Source organism: Pan troglodytes, chromosome 9, assembly GCF_028858775.2.
Source record: "Pan troglodytes isolate AG18354 chromosome 9, NHGRI_mPanTro3-v2.0_pri, whole genome shotgun sequence".
Classification (NCBI taxonomy): Eukaryota; Metazoa; Chordata; class Mammalia; order Primates; family Hominidae; genus Pan; species Pan troglodytes.
In genome coordinates, this window is record NC_072407.2 from 12,721,195 (window position 1) to 12,737,810 (window position 16,616).

General features: G+C 40.9%; 1 protein-coding gene across 23 annotated transcripts in view; it reads right to left on the reverse strand.

Annotated features, from left to right (window-relative positions):
• The window catches only part of STK33 (serine/threonine kinase 33), a 228,062-nt gene extending 211,717 nt beyond the window's left edge, over positions 1-16,345 (reverse strand). For 6 of the 23 annotated variants that reach the window (XM_054662048.2, XM_054662047.2, XM_016920306.3 and 3 more), the window contains exon 1: positions 16,169-16,314. The gene's annotated coding sequence lies outside the window, so the exon portion shown is untranslated. Of the gene's footprint in view, positions 1-739; positions 951-11,260; positions 11,415-15,830 lie in introns of all 23 variants that reach the window. The other 17 variants (XM_054662035.2, XM_054662041.2, XM_054662038.2 and 14 more) reach the window with 17 other exon arrangements.
• Between the last annotated feature and the right edge of the window lie 271 nt (positions 16,346-16,616).

Below are 16,616 nucleotides of genomic sequence, written 5' to 3' on the forward strand. Positions count from 1 at the left end.
GTTGTTGGGATGTAAATTAGTACAACCACTATGGAGAACAGTTTGGAGGTTCCTCAGAAAACTGAAAACAGAGCTACCATATGATCCAGCAATCCCACTGTGGGGTATATATACAAAAGAAAAGAAATCAGTATATGGAAGAAATATTTGCAATCCCATGTTTGCTGCAGTACTATTCACAATAGCCAAGATTTGGGGGCAACCTAAGTGTCCATCAATAGATAAATGGATAAAGAAAATGTGGTACATATACACAATGGAGTACTATTCAGCCATAAAAAAGAATGAGATCCAGTCATTTGCAACAACATGGATGGAACTGGAGGTCATTATGTTAAACGAAATGAGCCAGGCACAGAAAGAAAAACATCAAATGTTCTCACTATTCGTGGGATCTAAAAATCAAAACAATTAAATTGATTTTTAGATGGTTTTAGAAAGGATGGTTACTAGAGGCTGGGAAGGAGAATGGAGGGAGGGGGGAAGGGGGAGGGGGATGGTTAATGGGTACAAAGAAATAGAACAAATGAATAAGACCTAGTATTTGATAGAACAACAGGATGACTATAGTCAAATAATTTAATTGTACATTTTTAAATAACTTAAAGAGTATAAATGGATTATTTGTAACACAAAGGATAAATGCTTAAGGGCACAGTTACCCCATTTTCCATGATGTGATTACTATGCATTGCTTGCCTATATCAAAGTATCTCATGTATCCTATAAATATACATACCTACCATGTACCCACAGAAATTAAAAATTGCAAATTGTAAAAAAAGAAAACCTTGTTCACAGAACCTATCTTGGATCTGGTAGCCATAAGTCTCTCCCCTCTGAATTCCAGCTACACCATAGCAAACAACTTAGCACTTCATCATGGGTTATCTGCCATCTTCATGGTGGTATTGTCTCCCCAGGTGTAAGCAATCTGGAAGCAAGTTGGTCTGGTAAAAAAAAGACATTATAATCACCACCACCTACCCTATCTCCCCCTCAGTCTATTATCCCTGACATTTCCCTCCACTTGGAAGCTCAGACTTCTCAGCCAAGCAAAGGTATCTGCCTCTTCATTCATCCCTCCCTCTAAATTCCTCCTGGGATGCCTTTTCCTTCCTCCCCATCAACTCACATTCCTCACCTTGAGCCAAACCTTAACCCAATCCCCCTCACACAGAAAGCCTTAACTCAGCCCATTTTCTTAGAAACCGATACACACAGTGTTGTACAATTTTCCTATTCACATCTCATAATATTTATGTATATATGCTTGGAAATGTATATTTCTGCATATGAGATAACTTATCAGCCTGGGCAACATAGTGAGACCCCCATATATACAAAAAAAAATAGCCAGGCATGGTGGTGCATGCCTGTGGTCCTAGATACTCAGAAGGCTGAAGCAGGAGGATCACTTGAGTCTGGAAGGTCGAGGCTACAGTAAGCCATGATCCCACCACTGCACTCCAGCCTGAGTGAGAGAGTCACCAGGGAATTCTCCCAGCATGATGACTTTCGGTTTCACAATACCAAATCAAAGAACCTGCACTGAGCTAAGACTCATCCCAGAAAAGACTTAGGAAAAGACACCAAACACTTAGAGGGAGTCTTCTAAGTGTTTGGAAGAAAGTCTGTCCTGAAAGAGAACTCTCTGTCCATGAAGGATGGGTCCATTTCAAAGAGAAGATACGTAACTTCCCCTATGTGATTAATTTATTGGCAGGATAACTTGCATCAGTTTAAAGGCATTTCATCCACAATGAGCAAAAGCTAAATGCACTAAATCTTCTTTCATGGAACCTGTATTTTTTGAACTCTTAGCGGTTTGCACTTAATGCTTTATTTTAAAATCAGATTTAATCATTTCATATAACTAGTACTTCTTCAGGAAGATGGATTTCATTTTACCTCTACATCTATTACCCCAGGTCAGAACTGCAATGAATTGCAATGCCATTTGAAACCACTAATACAGCACTCAACAATCCAATTAGTAAGTGAGTCTGAAAACACAATTTTCCAAAATGACTATAGTGCTCCCACTTCCTATTCTTAAATATCTAAGACACTAATTGAATGTCCATACTATTTTATTTATAGGTCTTTCTCAAATACTCTCACAATAAAACCACCAATTTTAATTCCTACTTCCATAAAAGCTCTTTGTTGGCTCTATTTTGAAGACTTAACAGAGCTGTATTTTTTAAAAAATCAATTTGATAAACAAAAAAACATTTTCTTATGATACTCAGAGGTCTCTACAGCATATAGCTTGATATTTTTTAACAACAGGAACTAAGGACAGAACTAAAAAGTGTAATTCTCAATTATATAAAACAAATAGGTATTGTATTAGTCTGTTTTCATACGGCTATAAAGAACTGCCCAAGACTGGGTAATTTATAAAGGAAAGGGGTTTAATTGACTCACAGTTCAGCATGGCTTGGGAGGCCTCAGGAAACTTACAATCATGGCAGAAGGCAAAGGGGAAGCAGACACTTTCTTCACAAGGCGGCGGGAAGAGGGGAAGAGCCACTTATAAAACCATCAGATCTCATGAGAATTCACTCAGTATCACGAGAACAGCATCAGGGAAACTGTCACCATGATTCAATTACCTCCACCTGGTCTCTCCCTTGACACGTGGGGATTATGGGGATTATGGGAATTACAATTCAAGATGAGATTTGGGTGGGGACACAAAGCCTAATCATATCAAGTATGTATGTGTATAAGTATATATGTACATGGTATATATCCTCTTAATTATCTTTTAAAATTTTCATCCATATCACAGCCTTCTGGGCTATGGTATGTTCAGAAACATAAAACCAATGAGATAAGTCACCAAAGCAAACCCTACAGTGGAGAAGTGGCCACAACATAGCATCAGTAGTGGAGAAGCAACCACAGAATCTAGAAATTACAAAGAATATCTGAGGACATCTGGCACAGCATGAAATTTCTTTCATAGAAGATCTGATGGATACTGACATGGACATTGTTTAAAGTTTTCCAATGACAGGGAACCCATTCCTTAATTTCCTCAAGAAGCTTATTTCATTGGACACCACCAGAATGTTTTTCCTCATAATGAGCCAAAATCATCTCCTTACAAAACTTCTTACAGGTCATACGTAATTACGTCATTCTTACAGATACGTCTAGTCCTTCTTTAACAGGTTTCTGCCTTTCAGATATGAAGAAAATGATCATGTGTCGCCTTGGTCATACCTCCTAGAGGTTGTCTTTTCTACAACCCCAACACGCTCACCTGTCCTTCATATCATTTAAAGGTCTTCACTATCCCAGTCCCTTCACCTTCTGGGTGAAATCCAATTTGCCAATATTTCTACTAAAAAAAAATGGCATCTAGTACTAAAAGTAAAATTCCACAAATTATCGATAACATTACTCATGAGAAAGCAGATATGTAGGAAAGGATCAAACTCAAGAACCCTCTGCTTCATAGGGAGCAAGTCTTGACATGTACTATGGAAATGACTAGATCAACAGAAAATATAAATCAATGTTATCAAAGACAATGATAAGAAAGATGGGGGGAGGGTGGTAAAAAATAGTGTCATCAAGTTATTCATTCTGAAAGAAGTTAACCCCCCATATGCTAGTCCACAGCCTAAATTATCTGAAATAATGATAATGTGGGTGTAATATGACCAAAACTTTCTAAATTTACAATAAGCATAGTTATACAGAGAATAATCATATCCTCTGAAATAAGTTACTTTTAATCTCATCTAAAGAATCAAATAAAATAAAAAACACTAGATGTAATTAAGACTGTTTAGTTTCCCTGGAGATTACAGCAATCAGACATTTTAAGTATTCTAAGAATGAAACATTTGAGACAATTAAGGAAATCCTATTGAAAAAAATTAGTCTGTAAAACAGAGATAATATGGGACTAAGGAATGGCTTATTAATAACATTCAATTCTGAGTATAACGAATACAGCTATTACAATTTCAATTCACTAGTGGCTGAGCTCAAAAAGCTAAAATGCTGCCACTCAATCTGCCTCAAGGATCCAGATCTAATCAGTACAGTCACTGCCTGTTACATTTATTGAATCGCAGAATGATTTTAGGCTGAAAGGAATTTAGATGAAAAAAAAAAAAAAAGAAAGAAAACAAAGCTAGTAAATGGTAGGGCCAGAACCTAAGACCAAAATCTGGGACTTTGCTATACTTGGAACAACTCTTCAAATACTTGCAAATAGCTATCATACCCTCCCTTCCCACCTCTAACCAATCTTCTTTCAAGGCCGGGTCCTTCAATGATTCATAATGTAGGGAGGATTCCAGAACAAAGTCCTACATAAGTGACCTCTGGAAATTCATACATATTCCTTCATGTCTGAAGTGCCAGCTTGGACTGTGTCTTGAGAGAATGAATACTGTTACCTGGATACATTAAGGATGGCTGCTCAACAAGACTAGAACTCCTGAGCTGCTGGGCCACTCCTCAACTCTCAGTTATTAATAACACAAATAAGGCAGGGCAAGAGAGGCCTGAGAGACACAGCCTTGGAGCAAGCCAATCAGTGAGAGACTATGGGCGATGATCAGAGCAAGACTATGATAATGCCAACGTCAGCAACACCAGAGGATAAACCTCTGGTTTAGGCGCCTTCCCCCTTATGCCTGGCCCTTCTCCAACAGCTCTCTCTCTACTAGGTCTCAGCCATCCAATAGGAAAGGTCTTTCCTGTTACCAAGTGCCAGGGCAAACAGGAGATAGACCCTTTCAGACAAAGCATACAGCCACAGAGGGAGCTCTCCATGAAGTGAAAGGTCATAACCCTAAGGTAAACAGGCAGTTAATCTAGGCAGGATGCTATATGAAGACAATGAGGAAGGCAAAATCCCAAAATAGCAGATTCTTAGAGAAAATGCTACAGACAAAAGACAAAGAAAATGATTTTTTTTTTTTTGAGATGGAGTATCACTGTCCCCCAGGCTGGAGTGCAGTGGTGCGATCTCAGCTGACTGCAACCCCCGCCTCCTGGGTTCAAGTAATTCTCCTGTCTCAGCCTCCCAAAGAGCTGGGATTACAGGCATGCACCACCAAGCTCTGCCAATTTTTGTACTTTTATTAGGGACGAGGTTTCACCATGCTGGCCAGGCTGGTCTCAAACTCCTGACTTCAGGTGATCCACCTGCCGTGGCCTTCCAAAATGCTGGGATTACAGGTGTGAGCCACTGCGCCCAGCCTTTTTTTTTTTTTTTGAGACGGAGTCTCACTCTGTCACCCAGGCTGGAGTGCAGTGGCGCAATCTCGGCTCACTACAACCTCTGCCTCCCAGGTTCAAGCAATTCTCCTGCCTCAACCTCCTGAGTAGCTGGGACTACAGGCGCCCACTACTACACCCGGCTAATTTTTGTATTTTTAGTAGAGATGCGGTTTCCCCATGTTGGCCAGGCTGGTCTCGAACTCCTGACTTCAGGTGATCCACCCACCTCAGCCTCCCAAAATGCTGGGATTACAGGCGTGAGCCACCGCACCCAGCCAAAAATGATTTTTTTAAGCTAGCGTTAGAAGAAGAGCAAGTCCAAGACAGATGTTAATTAACTACAAATTGTGTTTCTGTCTTAACCAACAAAATGGACCTCAGGCAGGGCTTGGTGGCTCACGCCTGTATTCCAAGCACTTTGGGAGGCTGAGGCAGGCAGATTGCTTGAGCCCAGCAGTTCAAGACCAGCCTCAGCAACATGGCAAAAACCCTGTCTCTACAAAAAATACAAAAATTAAAAATTAGCACCAGGTGCGGTGGCTCACACCTGTAATCCCAGCACTTTGGGAGGCCAAGGCGGGCAGATCACTTGAGGTCAGGAGTTCAAGACCAGCCTGACCAACATGGTAAAACCTCGTCCTACTAAAAATACAAAATTAGCCAGGTGTGGTGGCACACACCTATCATCCCAGCTACTTGGGAGGCTGAGACAGGAGAACCGCTTGAACCTGGGAGGTGGAGTTTGCAGTGAACCAAGATTGCGCCACTGCACTCCAGCCTGGGCAACAAGAGCAAAACTCCATCTCAAAAAACAAAAAATTTAGCCAGGTGTGGCAGTGCATGCTTGTGCTCCCAGCTACTCAGGAGGCTGAGATGGGAGGATGGCTTGAGCCCAGGTGGCAAAGGCTACAGTGAGCCAAGATCGTGCCACTCCACTCTAGCCTGGTCAAGAGAGCCAGATCCTATCTCGGAAAAAAAAAAAACAAACACCTGACTTCAAATCCCAACCCAACCTGGCATAACAGGGTCTCTGTAAAATGGCATGCTAGCCTGTCCAGTCATTGTCTGCCATTATTCTTCTAGATCTCAACTTCCTCTAAGACTTACATGCTTTTCCACCTCTAGGCCTTTGAGTCTGCTGCTCCTTCTGCCTCAGCTTCCTCTTCCCTTTTGCTCATCCCTCCCTGACTTCCCCCAAGCAGACACAGAAGTGCTCTCCTCCATCTCCCTTCACACCAACCAATGTGTCTGTTATAGCACCTGCCTCAGGGGATTATAATTTATTGGCTTGGGCTGGACACAGTGGCTCACACCTGTAATCCCAGCACTTTGGGAGGCCAAGATGGGTGGATCACTTGAGGTCAGGAGTTTCAGACCAGCCTGGCCAACATGGTGAAACCCCGTCTGTACTAAAACTACAAAAATTAGCTGGGCATGGTGGCAGGCACTTGTAATTCCAGTAACTTGGGAGGCTGAGGCAGCAGAATCACTTGAAACCAGGAGGTGGAGGTTGCAGTGAGCCAAGATCACACCACTGCACTCCAGCCTGGGTGACAGAGCAAGACTCTGTCTAAAAAAAAAAAAAAAAAAAAAAAAAAAAAAAAAAAAAATTCTTGGCTTGTTTCCCTCCACAACAGATTATGAGCTCGACATGGAGTGTATCTTTTTATCTTTGCATCCTAAAAACCTAGCATAGTATCTGGCTCTTAATTTAGTAAGTGAATGACTCAAATGAGGGAAGTGAGGATGAGTGCAGTGGCAACTGCATGCCAGGCTGTGTGTCATGTGTATCTGGCATCTCTCCCTCAGTGATTTGTGACAGACAGAATGGTGTCTGATGCACAGTAGGTGATCAACAAAAACAAAAAATTAAGCGAACAAACATGAAAAGAGCTATAACAGATTCAGCAAAGTATTATTTATGACATCAAGTATGAAGCTCCCTTCCAACTCTAAGACTCTATGGAGTTTTTTTAATTGCATTTATACAAATTTATTAGAAAATTTGAAAACATTTTTCAATGGGATGGGAAAACTAGTATTTATTGAAGGGCTACATATTTGTTAGGCACTTTACCTATGACATTTGCTTTTCAGAATTCTGGGAAATTGTAATTATAAGCCCCATTTTATAGAAAAAGGAACCAAAGCTAGAAATGCAGGACCAAAATTTGAACCCAGGTGATCCTGAGCTCACCAATCCTAAGCTTTTCCACACTGCATGCTTGAACCTCTGGAAAGAACACGAGGCACACCTCCCTAACATTCCACTCCAAGGAAAGGAGTTCTGAACAAGCCACGGCTCAACTGGATCACAATTCCAGAGGGAGGAGTTTTCAATGGAAGGTAAAAAAAAAAAAAAAAAAGATGAAAAGTTCTTTCTTCCCTTGAAGATCATCATCTTTTCTTTGTGGAAAGGTTCACATGGCCCTTCCTGTTTCTCCCATGAGGCTGTAAGGAAAATCTTAAGGCCTCTTCTTGGGAAAGGGCAATCCTTCCTTTGCTCTTCCCTTTCCCCAAGGGGTCAAGCGGGAATCAGGTTACAATCCCGAAAAAAAGATGGCAAAGGGGCACCCATATGGGTCTACTTAGAGGCCTTAAGTGAGATTAGACAGGGAAGCAGCCTTGAAGCTTACATCCTCAACAGGCCAATTATCTTAGTTCAGGCTGCTCTAACAGAATACCATAGACTGGGTGGCTTAAACAACAAACATTTATTTCTCACAGTTCTGGAGGCTGAGAAGTCCAAGACCAGGACACCAGCAGATCTGATGCTTGGTGGGGGTACTCTTCCTAGTTTGCAGATGGCCATCTTCCTGCTCTGTCCTCTCATGGTGGAGAACAGAGAGCACTCTCATCTTTCCATTCCCTTATAAGGTCACTAGTAGCATTCATGAGGGCTCCACCCTCATGACCTAATTACCTTTCAAATGGCCCAAAATACCAACACACTGGGGATTTAGACCTCAACATATGAATTCTGAGGGGACACAAACATTCAATCCATAGCACTAATGCATCAAATTATATCCCTAGATGGAAATTTGGAGCCAAAGTCCTGTTAGCAATATGGAATGTTCCTTTGCCTGGAATGTCCTCTGTGTAGGATGGTGGCATGTAACTGGAGTGACAAGGAATCAGCCAAATTTTGTCTCCCCAAAACATGCCTGACGAGTTGACTTTAACAAGTGAAATGAAGTGTACAACAAACAGTCAGGACAACTGAATAGCTACACATAAAAGAATGAATCTGGACATCTACTTCAAATCATAAACAAAACTTAACTCAAAATGGATCCAGAATCTAAATATAAGAGCTAAAATTACAGAACTTTTAGAAGAAAACATAGTGGTAAATCTTTATGACCTTGTATTAGGCAATAGTGTATTTTAGATATGGCACCTAAACCAAAGAAAAAATATATTGAACTTCATAAAATTAAAATTTTTTGTGCTTCAAGGAACACTACCAAGGAGGTAAAAAGACAATCTACGAAATGGAAGAAAATATTTGCAAATCAAATATCTGAGAATAGTCTAATATCCGGACTACATAAAGAACTCTTACAACTGAACAAGAAAAAGACAACCCAAATTAAAAACAGACAAAATATTTGAATAGGTATTTCTCCAAAGAAGATATACAAATTGCATATCTTCATATTAACACATGAAAAGATCCTAACACCATTAGTTATCAGGAAAATGTAAATCAAAACCATAATGAGATACCACTTCACACATACTAGGATGGCTATACTCAAAAAGACAGTAACAAGTTCTAGTGAAGCTATGGAGAAATGAGAATGCTCATACATTGCCGTTGGGAATGCAAAATGGTACAGCCACTTTGGAAAACAGTTTGACAGTTCCTCAAAAAGTTAAACACAGAGTTACCATACGATCAGCAATTCCACTCCTAGAGAACCCAGGAGAACTGATAATATATGTTCACACAAAAACTTGTACATGAATATTCATAGCAGCATTATTCAAAATACCAAAAAAAAAAGAAAATAACCCAAATGGTCATCAACTGATGAATGGATACACGAAATGTACCATACAATGGAATTCTATTTGGTCATAAAAAGGAATAAAGTACTGATACATACTACAACAGAAATGAACTTTGAAAACATCATGCTAAGGGAAAGAAGTCAGATGCAAAAGGCCACATATTGTATAATTCCATTTATATAAAATTTCCATAACAGGCAAATCTACAGATAAAGACTGATGTTTGCCAGGGGCTCAGGGAAAGGGAGAACAAGGCATGACTGCTATTGGATGTGAGGATTCTTCCTGAGGGTGATAAAAATGTTCTGGAATTAAATAGTAGTTATGATTGCTAGTGTCACTACTATTTAACTAGTGTGCACTTTAAAAGGGTGAATTTTATGGTCTGTAAATTATATCTCAATAAAAAAAGTGAGGTGCAACTATAAAAAGGAGCCAAGTTTACATATTATATGTACCATCAAAGAGATATGACAGAAAAGCAATAAAGAAGTTAACTTGAAAATCACTGCTGGATATTGGTGTTTACTTTTATAATAACAAATATGAAAAATATTGAATTTTATTGCCATAAACTGAAAACCAAAATAAAGAAGATTGAGAGGAAAATTAATTGGATTTCCATGAAAAATATCCAAGGATAAATATTTGCTTTCTTCCCAATATTTCAGCTGTTTGGAAGCTGAGCTCCTTAGAGCAAAGATAAGAGCCTCGATGTTAGATTTGCTAGCAGCAAACAAACTTGAAAGAATTCAAGTCTAAGAACCTGAGCCTCAGATGCACTGCCTTTGGTAAATGGTAAATGGATTTTCTCCCAGTGAGCTCTGTGGTAGACAAGCATTCCACCATGATAATGACAAAGTAACAGAGTAGAACTTTCAATAACCAACATCTCAACCTTGGAGACTGCATGAACATTTTACGTAAGGCTTTTTTATGAGTCTCTGAATTAATATGTGTGAGTCCAAATGGCCAGTTTTTCCAAATAATCATCAGCTCATGTTAAGAATACTGAATCACAAGCAAACTTTTTACACATACACTATAAAAGTAAACATATAATACAATATTCTAGAACTGTGCCTGGCATATGATCAGCACCCCATAAATATTTATTGAATGAATGTTTATAATAGTCAATATTGTTTACTAAATAACTTTATCAAAAATAAGGATCAATAATAGTATTCCTAAGTGGACTTATCTTTATCAATAGAAAATTGTTTTTTCTTAATTTATTTCTAATGTAAACCACATCCTTACTGAACTTCACTGACAAGTCAATGGTTAAGAAAGATAATTAGTCCATATATGTAGAAAGGACATTCTAATTATTAAAATTACTGCCCCTCACCTTGTAAACTTTTTAAAATAAAACAACTTCAAGTCAATAAAACTGCGGGATTTGTGAGGTTAGTAATTTCTTATGCACTTACAATTTATTTTAGTTAATAAACTAAGAAAATGTATATTAAAGCTTAAAAATAAGATGCCCATTCTTCACATTCTAGAGCTCTAAGATAAATCCAAACAAAACACAGTTAGCCTCACTCATATATACTGGAGTTCAGCAGGAAAGGAAATTCTTTCTGAATCGCATCTTAAGGCATACCAATTTAACAATGCCAAAAAAGTCAGCAATTAATTTTATATTGCATTTTCCATTTTGTAAGGCTCTTTTTAAAAACAGGGAAGTTATTTCTCAGTATTTAACAACTATAGGTGTTTGAAGTACTACACAGTATCATCAGATGAATAAAAGTAGAAAATAGCTCCAGAGAACACATCTTCTCTTTCAGAAGGATACTTCTTCTGTAAGTCTCTAAGGATAAGCTTCTACAACGTGTGACAGATAAGTCAATGGTTGAAACAGCCATAGTTCAAACAACTGTCAGAGACAGCCTTCCTAAATCTCCCTTACAGCAGTATAAGCTCTTTTCTGCTCCTTGATTCAAGGACACATGAAGAAGACACGAGTACCCACCTTTGTATCATCCTCTTTTAGATTTTTTATTGGACATCACACTACTCAGCTTTCTTGTACTTATTTTCTTTACCTCTTGATTTGCTGACATTACAAAATAACATTTTTAAAGAAAATGCAGATAGGTAGCTGGTCTCTTCATGGGAAGGACTTTCTAAGCGTAAAAGCAATGGATCATAAAGGAAAAGATCAACAAGCAGACAACATAAAATTGTTTTAATTTCTATAAATCATAAGCCATCATAAATGAAAGGGCAATTGTGGGGAAGACGCCCCAAATGACGAAGGGTTAATACCCTCACAAGAGTTCACATGGTTCACTGTATGGCCAAGACAGTGCCCCCAGCATTCCCTCGTCCTCCATACAGGAAACCGCAATGTCTCTGCAAAAAAAGAGGTTGCAGCTTCTCTCCTCCAGCTTTGAAAATTACCTTTGTAGGGACATGGATGAAACTGGAAACCATCATTCTCAGCAAACTATCGCAAGGACAAAAAACCAAACACTGCATGTTCTCACTCATAGGTGGGAATTGAACAATGAGAACACATGGACACAGGAAGGGAAACATCACACACCAGGGACTGTTGTGGGGTGGGGGGGAGGGGGGAGGGATAGCATTAGGAGATATACCTAATGCTAAATGACGAGTTAATGGGTGCAGCACACCAACATGGCACATGTATACATATGGAACTAACCTGCACGTTGTGCACATGTACCCTAAAACTTAAAGTATAATAATAATAAAATTTTTTAAAAAATTACTCTGCCTTTCCCTGTCTGTCTTGGTCTTTGCCTCCTACCTGGATGCTCTCTTTCTTCCAAGCCCTGTTTGACTCAAAGTTCAGATAAACAAGCAATCAGCCCAGTCTTGATTCCAGTTTTTCCCCCAAGAAACAGCCTCTGAAACAGTTTTCTATCTTGCCCTGTAGCCTGCAGGGAAGTAACAACTCGCCCCAGGCTCCAGGGATAACTTATTCAACTAATTCCAGCCAAAGCCCAGCATAGTGGTTCCTGCCTGGGCTGGGGAAGATAAAAATCAAACAATTAAACAACTGGTAAGAAAAAACTAAGACTCCAATACAAAAACCATCAAAAAGCTTTTGCTAATAGCTAACAATAAGATTTCACTTAAAACATATTAATAATGACAGATGTGAGTTAAAATAAGGAGGTGCCATTTTTATCTGTGAAATTAGCAAAGTTTTTAAAATAATCATGCTAATATGGGTGCCATAAAACTGACGGTGGCAATGTAAATTGGCATAATCTTTCTGAAAATCAGTATGGCAATGTTTCGATGTTTTGAGAGCATTCACAATGTTCCTGCCCTTTGACCTCCCTATAATTTCATTTTTGGGAACTGTTTTTTTATTTTTATTTTTTTTGAGACAGGGTCTCACTCCATTGCCCAGGCTGGAATGCAGTGGCAAGTTCACTGCAGCCTCAAACTCCTGGGTCAAAGAGATCCTCCCACGTCAGCCTCCTGAGCATTAGGGGCTGGCTACAGGTACATGCCACCACACCTGGCTAATTTTTTTATTTTTTATTTTTTAGAGACAGGGTCTTGCTATGTTGCCTAGACTGGTCTCAAACTCCTGGCCTCAAGTGATCCTCCCACCTCAGCCTCCAAAAGTGCTGGTTTTACATGCATGGATCCCCATGCCCAGCCTAGGAAGTGATCTTAAGTAATCAAAAATGTAGCAAAAAGATTTAAGTGTAAAGACATCCATTACTACATTTTGTACCTGAGGTCTAAATATTCAACAATCAGAAAATTGCAAATAAATTATGTTTCATCCATAGTGTGGGTTATTACAGAGCTAATAAAAATGATATGAGAACTGACCCTTTTATAGTACTGATGAAGGACCATTCCCTGTTCTACACAGTTAACATGTACTAACTCATTTACTTCTCAAAACAGCATGACATGGAGCCTGTGACATAGGCAGGTGGTAGTATTATCTCCATTTTACAGCTGAGGAATCTGAGGCCAGAGGAGTTAAATGACCGGCTCAAGGCTACACTAAAGCAGAATCACATATCCTCATCTGAAATTCTAAAACCCAAAAATCTTACAAAATCAAGTGTTTTCTTTTTTTTTTTTTTTTTTCCTTTTTTTCAGAGACAGGGTCTCACTCTGTCACCCAGACTGGACTGCAGTGGTGCAATCATAGCTCACTGCAGCCTGGGGTTTGCTCTGGGGCTCAAGAGATCCTCCCACCTCAGCCTTCTGAGTAGTTGGGACTATAGATGTACACCACCATGCCTGGCTAATTTTTAAAAAATGTTGTAGAAACGGGTCTTATTATACTGCCCAAGCTGGTCTCAAACTCTTAGCCTCAAGCCATCCTCCCACCTAGGCCTCCAGCAAGAGTCAAGTGTTTTCATAAACTTGTGGCAAACTCATTTGGAAAACCTGACCTAAACTGACAATGAAACAATGTATCATCTCTATCCTACTTAGAGCGAATTCATTTTACTAAAGAAAAGTTAATGTGTTTGATTACAAAGTGCTGCCCCAGACCCCACTAGACATGATACAGTGTCTATACCATGTCATCTTTCTATAAAGTGAAAATTCTGAATTTTAAAACACAACTAGCATCGTAAGTTTTCAGATAAGGAATTGTGACAGAGCTGGGATTCAGATCTAAGCCATCTGCCTCTGCTCCTAACCACCATGTGATCTTTTCAGAGACTATTTAATGACATAGGAAAATGCTTATCATTCAAGTATTTACACAGACAAATTTTAAATTGCAATTGTGATTAAGTGCTACTAAGGAGAAATCACTGGTGTCAGAAGAACCTATGTTAAGCCGGTTTGTCCTAGACAGTCAGAAGCAGTTTTCCTGAGGAAATATTTGATCTGAGATGTGAACAAGAGTTAGAAGAGAAGAGGGAAGAGCACATCTGGCAGGGAGACTATCATATGTAACAGCCCTGTAGTAGGAGGGAAAATGGCACAAAAGCCTGAAAAGAAGCCAATGTAGAACCATTTGCCTCAGTTTGCCTGACAGAGACCCAGGTTAGACATTTTGTCCTAGTATAAATAATAACATTCTTTTTTTTTTTTTTTTTTTTTTGAGACGAAGTTGCTCCGTCGCCCAGGCTGGAGTGCAGTGGCGTGATCTCGGCTCACTGCAACCTCTGCCTCCCGGGTTCAAGGGATTCTCCTGCCTCAGCCTCCTGAGAAGCTGGGATTACAGGCAGACGCCTCCACACCCAGCTAATTTTTGTTTTTTTGTTTTTTTTAGTAGAGACGGGGTTTCACCATGTTGGTCAGGCTGGTCTCTAACTCCTGACCTTGTGATCCACCCGCCTCGGCCTCCCAAAGTGCTTGGATTACCAGTGTGAGCCACCGTGCCCAGCCTAATTTTTGTATTTTTTAGGGTTTCACCATGTTGGTCAGGCTTTTTTTTTTTTTTTTTTTTTTTTTTTTTTTTTGAGACAGGGTCTCACTCCATTGCCCAGGCTGGAATGCAGTGGCAAGTTCACCGCAGCCTCGAACTCTCAAAAATATCTTGGTCTGGATGGTCATGTACATGGTCACCCAACTTTTTGGCCATATTAAGAGTTTTGTCTTTATTCTAAGAATAATGAGAAGGCATGATGGATTTTGAGCTAGAGGAGGTGGGGGGGTAGCATAATCAAATTTTAGTTGTGAAAATACTACTCCTGCTGCAGGGCAAAGAATGGATGGGAATATTGAAAGGAAAGGATAAATACCTTTAGATTAGTTAAGAGGCTACTACTGGACAACAGATCATGGTAGATTGGTCTAGGGTGATAGTAGCAGAGACAGAGGTACTCAAATGGATTTGGGATTTGGTTTGAAGATAAAATGAATAGAACTTGATGCTTGTTTGGATATGGAAAGGAAGAAAGTGCGAGGTGTCAAGGATGAGGCCAAGATTTCTGATTTGCAAACTAGAGGTTGGTATGACCCATTGAGATAGCAACAGAGATTTACATGAGCTAAAAATTTAAATGTGCGATATATCTGCATATCCATCACAGTCTAAAGGCACGGGCCTGGAGAACAAGGAAAGAGTTTGGGTTCAAAACTTGTTGATGTTCCTTTCCATTCACAGAGCCCTCTTTCAAGGCAGGACTATCCTATTTTCTGGTTGGATATTGGAGTCATTTGGTGGTCAGGCAAAAAAGAAGGTCCTTCTTAGCTGGTGATATGGGACGGGGAGCACCAGACCACTTTTAGCATGCAAATATCCCTTACAACTAACGCTCAAGTGCTTTTTACATGTACTGTTCACAAAACAGCTTCACATATAGGTTCACTGAAACCCACGACCTTGTGAGAAATTATAATCTACATTTAGGAAGCGGAGGGAGAGTTCTTAAATTACCTGTCCACAGAGCCAGTACGGGGCTGCTTTATGTCATCCTATCAACTCCTATGTGCAGCCTCTGGGTGCAAGAGACTATCTTAAGGGCAACAGGAAACCTACCATATAATGAGGTCCCACTAGGTACCAGGCTCTAGCAGTTTAAAAAAAAGAAACACAACTTCAGAACTTCTAAGGATGTTTCCCACACACTTACCCCACAGTAAGTTCGCTCTAAACTTTCAAAAAGTTTCACGTCCCAAGATGGGGTGAAGGTGAGACGGTGGAGATGAACCGGGGCAGACAGAGACCACCCCAAATACCGGACCCGGGGGAAATGGGGTCCCAACGGCTAGGCCCCAGGAGACACTCGGAGGGGTCCGCGGGCTCGGCCCGGTCCCTCCGCTGGGGGGTCACCAGCCGACCGGCAGCGAGATACCCAGAGGCCCGTTTTTCCACCGCGTTGCCATAGCAACGGCCTGGCCGGCTGCGCCCCGGGCCGCCCGCCCCGTCCCGCGGGCCCGCCCTGAGCCAGTGACTCCAGGGACCACTCACCGTGGCCGGCGGACGGGCGGGTCACCGACAGGTGCGCACACTCGGCGCAGGCTGTCGCTGAGCCCGGAATTCTGCACCGGGAGAAACTTTTCAGCCCGCAGAGCAACCGCAGGGCAGTGGACGGGGGCCGCGCGGGGACAAACAGCGGCGGCGGGTGCAAAGCCCCTTCTCCAAGCCGCGGGGTTGGCCCGGAGGTGCCGGCTGCACAACGGCGCCCACGTGCCCCAGGTGCAGCCCCAGGCGCGCCCAAGGGCAGCTCGCCTTAGAGAAGGACCTAAAACCCCGTCTGGGGCACGGAGGAGCAGCCACATGTTACGTAAAATAAAGCTTTGTAGCAGGAATATCACGGTACTGAGGTGATTGATGCTCAGGCCACTCTTCTCACTCGGAGTCAAGCCCTCAAGCCCCAGCCCGTTGGAGCTAGGGCTGCAAGCCTTGAACTGCAGTG